This window comes from Phascolarctos cinereus, unplaced genomic scaffold (genome assembly GCF_003287225.1).
Source record: "Phascolarctos cinereus isolate Bilbo 61053 unplaced genomic scaffold, phaCin_HiC Scaffold_726;HRSCAF=1367, whole genome shotgun sequence".
NCBI lineage: Eukaryota > Metazoa > Chordata > Mammalia > Diprotodontia > Phascolarctidae > Phascolarctos > Phascolarctos cinereus.
This window is the reverse complement of record NW_027556098.1, coordinates 172,849,274-172,867,568: the sequence shown is the minus strand read 5'-3', so window position 1 is coordinate 172,867,568 and position 18,295 is coordinate 172,849,274. Positions and strand designations below refer to the sequence as shown.

General features: G+C 38.3%; 1 pseudogene; it reads left to right on the top strand.

Moving 5' to 3' along the window:
- The first annotated feature begins 8,740 nt into the window (after positions 1–8,740).
- Positions 8,741–17,970, top strand: LOC144454358 (target of rapamycin complex 2 subunit MAPKAP1 pseudogene; annotated as a pseudogene).
- The last annotated feature ends 325 nt before the right edge of the window (positions 17,971–18,295 follow it).

Below are 18,295 nucleotides of genomic sequence, written 5' to 3'. Positions count from 1 at the left end.
CTAGTAAGATAATTAATAATCACTATTACTGCTGCTGCTGCTTCTGTGAATGATAGCTGGCATTTATAGACTGCTTTAAGGTTTGTAAAGTGCTTTAGGTCCGGTATCTCATTTGAGCTTTACCACCTACTTCTCCTTACATCTTCTGCTGGATGCAGGCAGCCCCAATACAGAAGAAACCTGTGATCTTGCCCGAGCCACTAGCAGCAGCTACCACTTTCCACTTCCACAATTCAGCTGCCCTGCCTTGACGGTGTAACAGATGAATCAGCAATCTGATTGTTTTTTCTCCCTTTCTTCTATAGCACAGATTCTTAACCATTTTTGTGTTGTAGACCACAGTCTGGTGAAATCTATGTGCCTCTCCTTAGGATAATGGTTTAAAATAGATCAAATATAATGGAGAGGATTACAAAGGAGATCAGTTATATTGAAATAAAGATGTATTCCTTCTCATCTGAGCTCATGAACCCCCTGAAATGGTTAAGGAGCCTGTCTCTGAAAGATTCTTTTGAGTAAGAGTACTAGCAGCACAGACTATATGATTCATTGAGCTTGGAGTTATTTGCTTCTTCAATAAAATGGTTTGTTATATGAATATGAACCTCCTGAACTAGAATCAGCAGGAAGGTGCTTGGAGTTTGTTTTCTCTCAAGTGAGAGTGGGTTCATACTGAAACGTCTCTGCCTTTTTACCCAGTGCCCCCCAACCAAGAGTCTCTACTTATGCTACAGTTTAGCCAGCTTTCTGGTGAGAAAGCCATGGTATTTTAAGAGTTCTGGGTATAGAGCCAGTACTGCATGCAGAAATGTGGCCTTGAAAGAACTAGGATTTAATCAATGCCATTGTCCTTATAGGCATCAGAGCTAAACTAAATGACCCGTGCGTTCTAAATCCCATAGTTGCATGTTCTTCCCAAGGCTTTTAATGAAAAGATAGAGAATCAAGAACAATCTTAATTTACTGATGTTGAATAAATCACAAAGGAAAATTATTTGTCATATACTGATGTGCCTGGTACCTATTATGATGCAGTGGTGGAGAGATGAAAGAATCCTAGATCTGTACGTCATAGATCTGAGTTCCTGTCCTGGCTCTGTACCTTCCTAGCTATATGACCTAGACGAGGCAATGAACCTCTGAGCACCTAAATTCCTTTTTATCTGTAAAATGGGAAAATCGTAGCTGCATTATGTACTTTGCAAGAGCATTGTGTGGATCAAATGATAACACGTTATACCCTCTAAAAATCCAATGTGCAATAAAAGGAAACTGAGGCGGAGCTCTAAGCTCTAAACCCACACTATGCATTGTATCCCATATCTCTCTCTAGCTGCCCCAGCCAAAGGGAAATAAAGAGAACTCTGCGATCATTCTTTGACGGAAGACTTTGTGGAAGGTTATGAAAATTAAATGTAAAGTTAGTATAACGCAGCATCATGGATTTAGAAGTATAAAGGGACTTTAGAGATCATTAAGTTCAATGGCTACATTTTACAGATGAGAAAATTAAGGGCCATAGAGGTAAAGGGCCTTGCCCCTGTTCATCCAAGTAGAAGGTAGTCATGCCACGATTTCCTTTCAAATCCTAGCTCTGCCACTTATTAGCTGTGTGATCTTAGCCAAATTATTTAATTTTTCTGAGTGTCACTTTCTTCATCTATAAAATGAGGAGACTAACAGCCCACCATGCAGAGTGGCTGGGAGAACCAAATTAGACGATGCACAGGTTATTACAGTTGTTTTATTATTCAGATTCTGCTCTCAATCTTGTTACTTCCCCACTCCATGCACATTCCATCTTCGTTCCCACTTCTCTGCCTCTGCCCGTACTCTTCCCTCTCCCTGAAATGGCTTTCTACCTCTTGGTTGTCCTTCAAGGCCCAGCTGAGGTCCCACATCTTCCATGAAGTACAGTAGCTCCTGCTGCTCTATCCCTTCTGCAAACTCCTGTAATTCTCACCATCTGCATCACACAATTTAGAACTTAATTATATACTGTCTTGGTTTGTTCTATCATTATTTCATGTGTGTTAATCCTGTCTCCCTCACAAGATTATGCTGGGTGCCTCAAGGGCACAGACAAAATTTATGTTTCTTCTACATCCCCAGGCCTCATCATATACAGTGAGTGCTCAAGAAATCCCTATGAATTGACTTATTAATTGAAATAGCCAACTTTCCCCTGAACCCTGATTTCTTCAGAGACTTCTCACTCCCTTGACCCCCTCTCAAGCTGCGTCTTCGGTCAAGACTGAAGGCTGCCAAGTTGGTTAAAATAGCAATAAACAGATTGTACTACATGGCATTCGGCTGCAGTGATAGACACTAAAGCATTTATAGGGTTATATTTAAAATATTCCTTACATGCTTGGAATTTAAGGGAATTTCGGTGGGAAGCAATGGAAAGGAGTCACTAAACAGAATGGAATGGTGAGGCACAAAAAACATTGCAATAGAATCAAGAACAAAAGCCCTCCTTCCTTGCCATTTGCCATTCCTTACCCACTTTCCCAGGGCAGCTAGATGGCTCAGGGAATAGAGGCGTGGGCCTGGAGTCAGGAAGACCTGAATTCAAATCGAGCCTCAGACACTTACTAGCTGTGTGACCCTGTGCAAGTCACTTAACTTCTGTTTGCCTTAATTCTCTGGAGAAAGAAATGGCAAACCACTCCAGGTTCTTTGTCAAGAAAACCCCACGGACAGTATGATCCATGGGGTCATGAAGAGTCAGAGGAGACTGAACAACAACAACAATAACAACCCACTTTCACAAGTGACGCAAGACCTGGATGTGAGATTATTTTAGCAACAAAGGCAACCTCAGTCTGGTGGTGGGAAGGAGGGAGAAGCTCTAGGTACATATTAAATGTGCTCATGTGCCAATATCGTGAGTATTTCATCATGATGAGGGTGTGTGGTTCAGTCAAGAGAGTGGTATTTTAGGAGTCAGAGGTCCTGGGTTCAAATCTCCACTCTGCCACTTAACTAGCTATATTACCTTGGACAAGTCACTTTAATCTCTTGCGGCCTCAGTTTCTGTACTATAAAATAAAGTTGAAACAAATGACCTTCAAAGTCCCTCCCAGGTCTAAATCATTTTTTCCTAAATTGTTACCCCTGGTATCATTTCCTGGATCCAAAAGTAATGATATTTGGCCATGTTTTTGGTGATGTACTTAGAGTAGGAAAGGTCTCTGACACTCAGCAGTTGTGTGTCTATGAGCAAGATGTGGGACCTCTTTAAGTTCCTGTTTCTTCATCTGTAAAATGGGGATAATAAATACCTGTAGAACCTCAGGTTGTGGTGACAATCAAGGGAGGTAATATATGAAATTCTATTTGTACACTTAAAGCCCAATATCAAGGTGGGTTGTTGTGTTAAGGTAAGTGCCCCACCCCCATCGCTTGGCTCCTATGCCCCAATCCTTTCCCACTGGGCAATAGCCCCTCACTCTTCCAGATATACATATAGCCAGTCTGACAGTTATGATGATAATTTTGTTTTTAAAGATTCATCAAACCAAAACATAATGAGCAACCAACCACAGTGTGGGTGGACATGCCCTATGCATAGTGGAAAAGAGAGAGAGCACTGGACTAAGACCCTGAAAATCTAAGTTTTATCCAGCTCTTTTATCATCCTCAACAACTCATTGCCACTCTCTAGGTCTCAATTTCTTTACAGGTAAAATGAAGGCATTGGACTAGACACTGTTTGTGTGTCTGGGGGCATCTCTTTTCCGTACTCCTGAGCCTTCTTCAGTGCTGGGTATATAATAGGTATTTGAAAAAGAATTACTGGAAAGGATGGGAAGACTGACCTGAGAAGACAGTGATGGAACAAATTCCAGATCACAGTTTTCTGCTTCTTACAAAAAGCTTCTACTAGCCAGAGTGAAGGCAGACTTGTCATTTTTAGACTTGTATGGTCCAAAAAAATAACATGGAAGTATAGGACAAAATATTCAAAACAAAAAAAAAGAAAGAAAGAAAAATTGGGTGCCTGTTGAATAGGGAATGATTAAACAAATCATAGCATGTGAATATAATGCAGTATTATTTCACTATTAAAATGAATATGAGGAATTAAGAGAAACGAAGGAAGGCATACATGAAGTGACATAGAATAAAGCAAAATGAAGTTAAAATATTCACCTTGGCCACAATCATGTAAATGAAAATAGCACTATCTTAGAAGTCACATTGAGGACAATGGCCAATCTTGCTTTCATAGTATTTATGAGGAAATGCAAGTTTCTCCTTTAGGTAGAGAGGTAGTGGACCATGGGGGCAGAATGATATATACTCTACCAGACTATGCCAGTTGATTTCGCTTTACTATTTTTCTTTATTATAAAGAAAGGTTCTATGGGACAGGGCAAAGAGAGATGGTGGGAAACTTTGCTGTTGAGTCATTTCAGTCATGGCTCTCCATGACCCTGTTTGGGGTTTTCTTGGCAAAAAACACAGGAGTGATTTTCCATTTCCTTCTCTAGATCATTTTACAGATGAGGAACTGAGGCAAACAAGGTTAAGTGACTTGCCCAGGGTTACACAGCTAGTAAGTGAGGCCAGAATTGAGTTCATGTCCTTCTGACTCAGAGAAACACTGGACAAGCTCAGATATGGTCTAGCCACAAAGCTCTGCTATGAATCAAACTTATCTATTATGAGGGCTAGAACTCACTATGTAGCCATTGGTATAAATAACAGAGTCCCCCCACTAAGGGCAGGACCCTGGCACATGTGTTTAATCTGCCTCCTTGCTTACAAGCTGTTTCCCTCACTTTGAAATTAAACTCCTGTTTAATTTCTGACTCTCCTCTCTCTAGCCTGCTCTGTTCAGCTCTGGTCATGCACAGGTTAAAGGCCAGTTCAGTCCAGTTGACAAAGTCAACCAATGACTTGAATAAAGGTATCCAAAGGTATCCATGGCCATCAAATTGTAGATGAAACAAAGTTGGGGGGGAGAGCTAACACGCTGGGTGACAGAGTCAGAGCCCAAAACAATTTTGTCAAAATCTAGTTAAAATTCTGTTAGACTAGAACATTGAGATTAATCTAATAAGATGCAATTCAATAGGGATAACTGTAAAGTCATGTATTTCAGTAAGAAAAATTCAAAAATATAAGATGGGGGAGGCATGGATAGATGGTGATTGCCTGCTCAATCTGACTTAGCAGTCTTATTAAGGTAGCCGAAAAAGCTAATATGATCTTGGGCTTTATTAGGAGAGACATAACTTCCAGGAACAGGGAGGTGATAGTTCCATTATATTCAGCCCTCCTCAGACCTCATTTGGAGTATCATGTTTAGTTTTGGGTGTCGTGATTCAAGAAGAACATTGACCAACTGGAAAAGGTCCAGAGGAGAGTAACCAATATGATGCAGGTACTTGAATCCAAGGCATATGAAGTTAGGTTGAAGAAACTAGACATGCATAAATTAGAGGAAAAAATACTTAAAGGGGATGGAAAAAATCTGTGTTTCAACATTTGAAGGGCTGTCATATAGAGGAAGGATTAGATTTGCCCTTTTTGGCTCCAGAGGGCAGAACCAGGAGCTGTGGGTAGAAGAAGCAAAGAGGTAAGTTTGGGCTGGATGTCAGAGAAAACTTCCTAACAATCAGAGCCATCCAAAAGTGGAACAGAGCTGAGAAGTCACAGGTACCTCTTCCTTGGTGGTCTTCAAGTGGATACTTTATGATCACTTTTGGGGTATGTTACAGTGGTGATTCTTATCAATAGTATACTGGTAAATGTTTAACGATCAACTCTCAGGAGAAAAATGTACCCATGGCACAGTTTTGACTCTAAATTTCATCATTAACATTTTACCCATCACTTCCTTAAGTCTAGAAAAGCAACAAAACAATAAATCTAGTCTTGATTTGTAGCATTTGCCAATTTTGGGGGTTTTTTTTTTGGTTGGGCAATGGGGGTTAAGTGACTTGCCCAGGGTCACACAGCTAGTAAGTGTTACATGTCTGAGGCTGGATTTGAACTCAGGTCCTCCTGAATCCAGGGCCGGTGCTAGCTGCCCCAGCATTTGCCAATTTTCAAGGTGTAAATGTTCACACTGAAAAATTTAACAAGCAGCTCTTTTGAACTGGTTTCAGCTAGTTCCAGCAAATCCCATTTTATATTCAATGAATACATTGAGTGAAATTTGTACGCAAACATAAAACATCACATTTATCCCTGTTGAATTTTACCTTATTAGATTCAGCCCAATACCTTAAGCTGCCAAGATCCTTTTAGCTCCCAACTGTGTTTTCTTGTGTGTTAACTATCTTTCCCAGATATGTGTCATCTTCCAATCTGATGACATCCATTGGCAACCTCCTGTCCTACACACATTGTACCATTAACAACTACTCTTTGATATGGCTAAAGATGGGAATAGTCAATACTGAAGGGATCGTGGAAAGACAGGAAGAATAATGTATCATTGATAGAACTGTGAATCAGTATATCTATCTTGGAAAAAATTTAGAATTATGCAAATAAAGTGGCTAAAATGTACATATTGAAAAGATTTCCGATACTAGTCATATACCCTGAGAAGATTATTGACAAAAAGAAAGGCTCCACATGCACCAATAATTCAGGAATGGCTAAAGATGGTGAATTTAATAGAATATATAAACAAAATTATTTTAAAAAAACACTTTTTATACAAATAAAATAAGATTTAAATAATTGGAGAAATATTAATTTTTTATGATTAGGTAGGGCCAATACAACAAAAATGATAATTTTACCAAAATTAATTTATATATTCAATCCCATCCCAATTAAATTACAAAAAAAAATTCATTTTACTGAAGTAGAAAAAATAACAACAAAATTTGTTTGGAAGAACAAAAAGTCAAGAATATCAAAAGAAATAGTGAAAAAATGTGAAGGAAGAAGGTTTAGGAGTACCAGATCTTAAACTATATTATAAGGCAGCAATTATCAAAACCATCTGACACTGGCTAAGAAATAGAAAGGTAGATCAGTGGAAGAGAGTAGACATACAATCTACAGCAGCAATTGAACATAATAACCTTGTATTTGACAAGTGTAAAGACTTAAGAATTTGGGATAAGAATTCATTATTTGGTAAAAATTGTTGGGAAAACTGGAAAGAAGTATGGCAAAAACTAGGCATAGACCAATCGCTTGTACTATTTACTAAGATAAGGTCAAAAATATAAAAGTATATAAAAAATATAAACATTTTAAAATATTTAAAAATATAAAAAGAAATATTATAAGATAATTAGAAGAACATGGAACATATTACTTATCAGAGTGATAGGTGAATAATTTATGGATAAACAAGAAAGAGAGCAAAGTTAAATGTAAAATGGATAATTTTGATTACATTAAATTAAAATAAAAGTTTTATACAAATAAAACAAATGTAGGCAAGATCAGAAGGAGAGTAGAAAACTGAGAAAAATTTTGTAGATGGTTTCTCAATTAAGGGTCTCACATCTAAAATATATAAAGAACTTTGTCAAATCTATAAGAATGTGAGTCATTTCCCAATTGATAAATGGTCAAAGGCTATGAACAGGCAGTTTTCCAATGACAAAATCAAAATGATTTATAGTCAGGTGAAAAATGCTCTAAATCATTGCTGATTAAAGAAATGCAAATTAAAATAACCTTGAGATATAATTTTACACCTACCAGATTGGCTGAAATGATTGAAGGAGAAAGCAGCAAATATTGGAGGGGATGTGGAAAAATTGGGACCTTAATTCATTGTAGGTGGATCTGTGAGCTGATCCAACCATTTTGGAGAGCAATCTGGAATTATGCCCAAATAATTATTTAGTTACTTATACCCGTTGACTCAGAAATACCACTGCTAGATCTATTTCTAAAGATGACTAAGGAAAAAGGAAAAGAACCTTTGGTTTTAAAATGTTTATAGCAGCTCTCTTTGTGGTGGCAAAGAACTGGAAATTGCAAGGATGCCCATCAGTTGGGGAATGGCTGAATAAGTTGTGGTATATAATTGTGATGAAATACTACTATGCAATAAGAAATGAGCTCAATGATATTAGAAAAACATGGAAAGACTAGCATAAAATAACGAACAGAACCAAGAGAACGCTGTATATAGTAACAGCTATATTGTTTTAAGAATGACTTTGAGTGACTAAGTCATTTTGATTATTATAAATACCCAAATTAACTATAAAGGACATATGAAGAAAGATGCTCTCTGCATCCAGAGAAAGAACTGATAAATATAAGTATGTATAGAATAATTTTACACACACACACACACACACACACACACACACACACACGTATTTGTGTCTGATGGTAGGCATGTCTTGGGCGGGGGGTGGGAGGAAGAAAAAAGAAGAAAAAAGAAATTTACATGATAACTTTGTTGTATATTTAAAAGGAAATATACATAGTAGATTTGCAGTTTCATTATGCAATCATATTTTTAAAATTATACTATGCTATGAAAATGCTTGTTTTATTTCATAAATTAAAAATAAAATAAATTTTCTTAAAAAGGAAAAAATAGAATATTATTATACTGTAAAAAATGACAAATGGGATCAGTACAGAGAAACATGGAGCCTTATGAACTGATTTGAAGTGAAGTATGGAGAACCAGGAAGACAATATGTACGTCTACAACAACATAAACGGAAGGAACAACAAACACACAAAAAAATTTAATTTTGTGAAATTAAAAAAAAAACCCCAAAGAAAAGAGATGAGAAGATCCCTGCTCCTGTACTCCTTTGAAAAAGTAGGGGGTCCACAGGTGAGTTTACAAGAGTGGAACATTGCATATAATTGCAACTTTTTTATATATTAATTAAAATTTGCTGAATTTATTTCTATTCTTCCTCTTTTACTTTTGTCTTAAATTCTTTGTTATAAAGGCTATCTCTCTGGGATGGGAGAGGAGGAAAGGAAATATAAAAACAAAAATATACCCCTAAAATTATTTTATATGTATGTATATACATGCATATATATACATATATACACACATTTATATGTTTACATACATATATTTGTATTTACTTTAGACATGCTATATCTATTTCTATATTTATACACATATGTGTATATACATGCACACAAACTGTACACATATATGTGTATATGTGAACATATACACATCCATACACAAGCACACACATATATACTTGTCTCTCCAATTAGAATGTGAGTAGGGATGGTTTGTTCTTTGTGCTTGTATCTTCAGTGCCTAGCGCAGACACTTGATCAATACTTGTTGATTGATTGATTGATTGGAAATGAGCTGGTACTTCTACACCAGCAAACCGATGTAAAATACTGGTAATACACTAGTTTTATTGAATGCTGATGCATAGAAATGAGCAGAACCCAGATATATTACTTGAACGCTTTTCACAACTACAGACAAAAGAGCCAAACAAATGATTTCAGGGTGCTGAGGCCAGTTATTGGCCTACTATATCATTCAACCAATCATAGGCTAAAAGACACATTTCCGCATCTGTTACCTTATTTCTGGGTTTAAAACATTCCTCAGTGATCCTACTATCTAATCCCTTAATCTCTTCTTTGACTCTGCCCTCTAAAGCATGGGTGCAGGTTGTTGTAAAAATTTAATACAACTTCCATTCAGCAAACTTTAGCAGCTTTTTCCATAAATGAATTAAATTACAAAGCCTCAAGAAGGAACACAATAACCTAGTCAAGAGTGTAGGCCAGCCCTAATGATAGCTGTAAGATTATCTCCAATCCTTTCATATGATACTGGAAAATACTTTTTTTGAGGCTGTGGAAAGGACCACTTGCAGACCTTAGGACACTGAGAGCCAACGGACCTCTGGCTTCATCACGAAGTAATTATGTGAATAAATGGGGCCTGTCAACCTTTAGCGTGATGCTTAGTTGTGCAGTTTCCAATGCCATAGAACTGAGGTTTAATATGCTGCCTAGTAGGACCAGTTAAGGTCATAAGATCATACACTTCAGAGTTGGAAGGCATGTAAGAAATCATATAATCAAAAAATAGAATTATCGAGCTAGAGTAGAAACAGATCTTTGAGGTCATCTAGGTCAACCCCCTCATTTTACAGATGAGGAAACCAAGACCCTGAGAAATTAAGTGATGTGCTCATAGGTACTAAGGAGCAGAGCTGGGGTTCCACCCATTTCTTCTGACTCCAAGGCCAGTTTTCCTTCTGGTCTAGTCCTAACCTGGCCCCTTTCTTCCTCCCTTGCACCCACTCTGCCATCCAGTAACAATGACTTACGTCCTGTTCCTTGTGGCATTCCATCTCCTGACTCCAGCACCAGCTGCCCTCAATGCTGGTCCCTTCTCTTCTTCACCTCCTAATGTTCCTGGCTTCCCTCAAGTCTCAGCTAATATCTCACCTGCTGCAAGAGGCCTTTCCCAGACTGCCTTAATCTCAGTGCCTTCTCTCCAAGACTATTCCATTCTCCAATTTGTCACAACATGCGTGCATGTTGTCACTCCCATTAGACCGTGAACCCGTTGAGAGCAGGGATTATTTTTTAAAATTTTATTTTCAATTCATAGAACAAAGCATAATGCAGTATAATAAAAAAAAGATGATTGTGCATGAAACTGCAAATCTACCATGTACAACTTGCTATTCCCTCCAAATACACAATGAAGTTATCATGTAAATTTCTTTTTTTCCCCTTTTTTTCTTCCTTCCCCTATCTTGCCTCCCACCAGATGGCTATCATTAGATGCAAATAGGTGTATATATGTATATGTATATCTATATCTGTATACATACATATATGTAAAATTATTCTGTACATACCTCTTTTGCTGTTCTTTGTATCTCTATCATTTAACACAGTGTCTAGCACACAGTAGCTGCTTAATAAATGTTTATTGACTGACTGGCCGACCATACCACTACCTATATTCCAGGAGAAGAACATTTTGGGGATGCTCTCACCATTGCATTAAAAAAAAACCACACTCCCTCTCTAAAAGTGGAAAAGAATCTAGATATCTACACCTGCCCCTTTCTATCTGGCACAACTCAGGTATTCAAATGAATCTGACCTCACTGACTGGACATTCCATTCAAAGATCAAACCCCTTCCATGTCTATGCATTCTGAGCAATTCTTGTCCATTTCCTCCTGTAAGTAAGCCAAAGAGGGTTCACTCAAACTGCTGGAGACCCTCTTCACTTTCTTGTGACATTAGGAGGGTATCAGTGTAGCACTCTGGCTGTACCCTTGTCATCCTTACCCCTCCACATGTGACCACCCCATTTATTTATTCATTCATTTATTTATTTATTCATTCATTCATTCATTCATTCATTCATTCATTTATTTATTTATTTATTTATTTATTTATTCATTCATTCATTTATTTACTTACTTACTTATTATTTATTTATTTATTTATTTATTTATTTATTTATTTATTTATTTATTTATTTATTTATTTATTTAGTTTTGTTTTTTAGGCAATTGGGGTTAAGTGACTTGTCCAGGGTCACACAGCTAGTAAGTATCTGAGGCCAAATTTGAACTCAGGTCCTCCTGACTCCCAGGGCTGGTGCTCTATCCACTGCGCCATCTAGCTGCCCCATGACTACCCCATTTAATCTTAACATATGTTCTTTCCTTTACTTATATATGTACACATTTCCTGTCCACCAGAATGCAAGACCCAGGAAAGACCCCTTTTATTTTTACCTCCCTAGTGCTTAGCACAGTGTGGGCATACAGTAGCTTCTTAACAAGAGTTTGTCGATTGATTGCATGTTATTTGAAATGTTGTTGCTTGGTCATCCACCTCTCTGATGCCATCTTTACTCCTATTTTTCAAAGTTCCTGAACACTGATATTCTTCTTTGTATTTTAAAGCATTAAGGAAGTGTTATCTTATTAACAGACTAGCTCACTTTCTTTTTTCTCCCCACCTCACCCTCCCACCTGTCAGAAAAATGTACTCTAGGAATGGGCAGTCATTACAAGAAAGTCTCCACCATGTGAATCAATCCGCTGGCCAACTACATCCACAAACCCATTACAACCCAGAGGCATATTTAGCTTTGATGATTATTAGTGAGATGGGTTGATTCTTTTCTGTTATTTAAATTGATTCAAGCCATGCAGAACATAAACATCATAAGAATTTGTAATTTCAGCTGAATCCATTTCCGTTACATTTTGAAAACTAATCACACTTTATGGCATAAACTAATGACATACATAATGTCGACTTTTTATTCCCGTCTTAATGGATAGTTTCAGAACTAAACTCTCCAAGTACCTTCCTGTAGTGCTGCCCTGAGATGTGAACAGTCACATAACAAGCTGGCAAAGTATTTCACAGGAACCACAACCCCATATTATGGAGGCGACATAAGGAAGCTGAAAGGTATAGGGATAGGCCCTCTTGAGGCTGCTAAAGAAAAATTACAAATGTGTTTGTGTTTGATTGTAATCAGCCTGAAAATACACTGGGGCAAAAGGCTAGGCTACTAAATCTTTTCACATTAAACCTTTTATAGTCAAAATTCAACATCAGGTGGGGCTGCTAGGTGACACAGATAAAGCTTGAAATCAGGAAGACTCCTCTTCCTGAATTCAAATCTGGCCTCAGATACTTACTAGCTATATGACCCTGGACAAGTCACTTAACCCTTTTTTGCCTCAGTTTCCTCATCTGTAAAAATGAGCTGGAGAAGGAAATGGCAAATAACTTCACTATCTTTGCCAAGAAAACCCCAAATGAGGTCACAAAGAGTTGAACATGACTAAAGTGACTGAACATGTTAACATGATTAAACATTAGCTAACATCATAGGATTATATAACTAGCACTTAGCATAGTCTTTGGCACATGGTAGGTGCTTTATAAATGTTTATTGATCAATTGATTGAGATTTAGAGCCACAAGGAATCTTAAAATCATCCAGTCCAGTGCCTTCATTTTACAGATAAAGAATCTATACCTTAAAGAAGTTAAATGACTTGTCTGAGACCATACAGGTGTAAGCTGGAAAGTCAAACCTGTGATCTCTGACTTCAAATCCAGCCTTTATTTTGTCCCAGCAAAATTGGATTTGAACCCAGGGTCTCCAAATGATTACAAGTTCAGTGCCATCACTTTTTAGAACTTTCACTAGCCAGGGCCGAAAACAGAGAAAGGCATCCAAACTCGTTTTCTTTAACTCTTGTTGGCAGAGATGGGAAAATGATTTTTTTATCAACTCTGACATTATTGGTTGAAGATATTTGTGTGGAATTTATTTTATTGGCATATATTTCAAATTATATTCACTTTCTTTGGCCCTTTTTATTTGTTTTTTAAGGTTTTTTTAATTAACAGAAGTCTATTTTCTCTGCCCCTGGGACCCACTGATCCACTGGAGGAAAAAAATAAAAAAGAAATCCCTTGTAACAAATACATGCAGTCAAACAAAACAAATTCCCTCAATAATTAATCAATAAACATTTATTAAACACATATTATGTGCTAGGCACTGTGCTAAGTGCTAGGGATACAAAAAGAGGCAAAAAAGACAGTCCTTACACTCAAAGAGCTTACAGTCTAATGGAGGTCTGAGACAACATGAAAACAAATACATACAAAGCACCCTATATACAGAATTAATAGAAAATAATTAACAGAGGGAAAAGCTTCCTGTAAAAGACGGGATTTTTGTTGAGACTTCCAGGAAGCTGGAGAAGTCAGTAGGTGGAATTGAGGAGGGAGAGCATTATTGGGGACAGCCAGAGAAAATGCTTGGAGCAAAGAAATGGAGTGGGTTGCTCATGGAGTATCCAGGAGGCCACCAATGTTAATGAATTAAAAAGAATGTGGCAGGAGTCAGGCATAAAAAGACTGGTAAGGTACGGTTTGAATGCCAAACAGAGCATTTTGTATTTGATCCTGGAGGCACTGGGGAGACACTGGAGTTTATTGAGGAGGGGGTGACATGATCAGACTTGAATTTTAGGAAAATCACTTTGGTGGCTAAATGGTGGGTGGATTGGAGTGGAGAGAGACTTGGGGCAGGCAGACCCACCATCAGACTATTGCAATAGTCTGAGTGTGAGGTTATGAGGATCTGCACTAGAGTGATGGGTATGTCATAGGAGAGAAGGGGAAGAATTTGAGAGATGTTATAAAGGTAAAATTGACAGGCCTTGGAAACAGCTTGGATATGGGGAGAGAGAGATAGTGAGGAATCTAGGAGAACTACTAAGTTGTGAGCCTGAGAGACTTGGAGGATGATGTTGTCCTCTATGGTAATAGGCAATTGGGGTGGGGGTGGGAAGAAGAGCAAAATTGTGAGTCATGTATTGAACTCATTGAGGAGGGAAAAGGAATGACCTGAAGGTTTGTAAACAACAACTGCTAGGATTTTGATTGGGTAGTAGTTAAGAATAGTATGAACCTCAAAGTAAGAGAGGTTACTGAATGATGGAAGTAGGGGGAGATCTTGGAAGGGGCAATAAGGAAGTATTCTAATGGCCCCACCTTGACCAGTGAGGCAGGAAAAATGAATAGAACTGCAGCTAGTACTGAAAAGGGTGGTCAGTGAGGCAATGCTATCCAGGAGGAGCCGGTATCACTAATAGCTAGAAGATGGAAGGAAAGGGAAATGAAAAGATTGAGGATGAAGGGAATTTTATTGCCTATGGAACAGGCATTTGAGAGGGAAGGACTGGATGGTGTTTGAAACTTTGGGGTGGGAGGATTGAGAGGGATGAGAATAAGAAAACATGATAGGAGTGGGAATGGTGTTTAGAAAATGATCTATAGGGGTTCAGAATCACTGGAATGTATAAGGTATGAGAATGGGATGATCAGGTATGAGAATGGTCATCACTGAGTATCCTTCCCCTACTAGGAATAAATAAACCTCCTTCTGATAACTCTTGAATGACCTTTGAATGTCTCATTTCATTTCAGTACAAGACTTAACTAGAGGACCAGCTTGAAATCAGGCACAGCCCATGAAATGGTCCCTCTGCTTTGGACCCACTTATATGGCAATATGTCTCAGTTCTGTAAGAGCCTCTGATGAGAAAGATTAGGGTACTTTTCCCACATTTTTGTCTCTTTACACTCCTACCCAAGAGCCCCAGCAAAGATTTACTTAAAAGCTAAAATGTGGTTAATGTCTAGGATCTCCTTAAAAAGCGGTTGACAGAAGAGTAGAAAGGTACCCAATGTGCAATGTAAACCATATGTGGGACAGCTATTTATTTCTTCCACATAAAGGAAATATCTTACAGAAAGACTCAAAAATGTTCATTGACCAAAAGATGAACAAGTGAACAAAATAAAACAAAAACTTAAAGCAGAATATAGTAACTTATAACTACTACCATATGCTAACCAGGAGGTTGAGAGTTAAACCTATCTTCACATAAAGCATTTTGTTGGAAAGCTAAATCAGCGTTTCACCTTGGCTGGCCTTTCGCTGCCCAAACAACTCCCTCCAGATCCACAACTTTTGCCAAGCTAGACTTCACCCTGCTAGTGGTCATTGTCTTCAATACAGAGCCTCACTTTGATACCTAACAGGTCTGACTGAGGAAAACAAGTTTTCCAAACTCACAAGGTTACCTTCAATACTGTATTCTATAATCTCAAGATTATAGTTTGATCACCTATGCTTAGGAAGGAAAAAAATCAGAAAAGGCAACTGGGGGCTAGGAGCCTGGATTCAAACTCTCCTAAGCCTACTACATGCCATGTGTTCACAGCTCACCACTTCTCCTAGGACCAACCTTCCTCTGACCCTACCATGGATAGCCTTGAATAGTCTAACAAGATCTGAAGACAGAGAAGAGACACACTAAGAAAAGGTCACTTCCTCTTCAAGATCCCTTACCCAATTGCCAATAAGGGGGTTGTTTTGTCACTCCCAAAGCACCTGAGTACTTTAGTACTAAGTCAGCACACTCTGTGTGCATGCTCCATGGGATGGCCTCTGTTATAAAGAGATGATAAATAACACCATTCATTCCTGACTTTAAGATGTTTACAAACTAACAGGGGTATGTAACATTCCTCTCCCCCCTCAAAAAAAAAACCAGTTAAATGATATGGGGGCAAAGAAGGAAAGCAAAGTGATATAAAATAAATCCAAGAAGCCAGTGATGGTAGCTGATGTGGATTAGAGTTGGTTTGGGGATGACATGAGGAAGAAGAGGTACATACCTTGAGCATTTGAGCCATGGCTCAGGCAGTAAGGGCTAAGGGGACGTACTCCTGACAGAGGGCAGACAGCAAGCCTGAGAACGTGCAAAAGAGAGTCTGACTCAGATATTGATCCACCTCCCACCCCCTAACTGGAATTTTCCAGTGATCCCATGAAATAATATGAAGAGGAGAAAATTGGCTTTTAATGAAATTGGCCTCCGTTAAGAATGACTCTCCTTGATAACCTAGTGATCATCCTGGCACATATCTGTTCATTCTATGTGATACATGATGAGATGGGGATGTGTGAGATGGTCCTGAATCCACATGATGTGATTATGTAAAAGTTTCACTCACCTTTGTTGAGTGAAGGCTCACTGGGACTGTGGCTCAGGCATGCCAGGAATCAATGTAGAAACTCAGGTCTATGTCAATGCCTAGTCTATTGAGAATACTTCATGTTCGGACTTTGGCATCAGAAAATATCCAAACTTAGCTCAAAGATTCTCTTGACTTCAAAATGACAAAATGTACTAATATATCAAGTAAATGAAGAAACATTTCTCACTTAACAAAGAACTTGGCTCACTGTCGGGAAAAAAAAAAGACTTCAAAGGTCTTCAAGGCAGGGGAATAGTCAGGTCTCTGTAAGCCTAGGATAGTCCCCACCCTAGCTCAATAATCTTTTAAAATGAATATTCATTTAAATGAATACTTAATTTTTTAACTTTAAAAATTAACTTTAAATAAATATTCATTTAAATTAATTTAGATTACTCAGATTACTCAGAGGAATTACTCTTTTTAAATGAGTATTCAAAGTTTGATGGTAAAGGTCATGTAGGGATATTCCTAGGTGCATGGCCTGATCATCTTTATCAGTAAGCAGAGGATGAGAGTCCAAGTCCAGTGACAACATTGCTGCTTACCATCTTCATAACGCGAAGGAAAATGTTAATGTTGAAACAGACTTCCCTGGATTCTAATGAACCCATTCATAAATTTAATTATTCATCTTTCAGTCTCATGGCCAAGCAGTCCCTTTTTCTTCAAATAAAGCTGTTCATGGATTCTCCCTAATTCAAACGGGCAGCCTAAAAGTTGCCAGGAAAAACATCTTACAGAAGGCACTGAAATCGACAGAGAACCCTCAGAAGGGCTCAGATCTTCAGTGTCACCTGGAGGGGCAGAGTGAACCCACTGTCCCAGGAGGTTTAGAACTGCTCTTTCATGAGCAAAAGTATCTTGGAATTAAGCCTTGTTCAAGAGACAATTCCAGGGAAGAAAGGATGACAGAGAAAGACCTTGACACTAACATAGCCACAAACCAAAACACGCTATTCAGGTACCCTTACAAATATCTCAAAATCAACATGATTCACTGACTCAGATTCACGCCTGATGTGCGGTTAGATAGCTCTGGAGACAAGGTGGAGAGAGAGCCCATCCCAAAATGAAATGCCAGCACTAAGGTGTGGAGTAAGCAGAAACCCATTTCAATTGAATGTGACTGGCTATGTGTCTGTGCCCTTGCTGAAGAAAAAAGCCCAAGTCACACAATGTTAAAACTTGCCTCTCCAAGCAGTCATGATTACAGACATCTTTGAGTCAGATGCTACTACTATCAATAAAACTGTAAGAGTTAACTATGACCTAGAATCCTGAGCAAGTACTGCCTGGGCTGTTTACTTTCCTCAGAAACAAAGAAAACTGAGGAAAGGCTTTCAAAAGAGCAACCATAATGCCAGGAACAAAAATACTGGTAGGTACGCCATGTAGTCAAGTAGCTGCAGTTCCTCATAGGCCCAGTAGATGTCAGCAAAAGATTCCCATATGCTCCCTTTTCAGATGTCTAATTCTTCATGACCCCATTTGGAGTTTTCTTGGCAAAGACAAGGGCAATGGTTTGCCATCTTACAGATGAGGAAACTGAGGCAAACAGGGTTAAGTGACTTGCCCAGGGCCACACAGCTAGGAAGTGTCTGAAGACAGATTTAAACTCAGGTCTTCCTGACTTCCAGCCTAGCACTTTATCCGTCCCACCTCTTTGCAGGGGACATGGTGAAAGTAGAATGGACAGGACTGGGTAATAAATATGACAGGG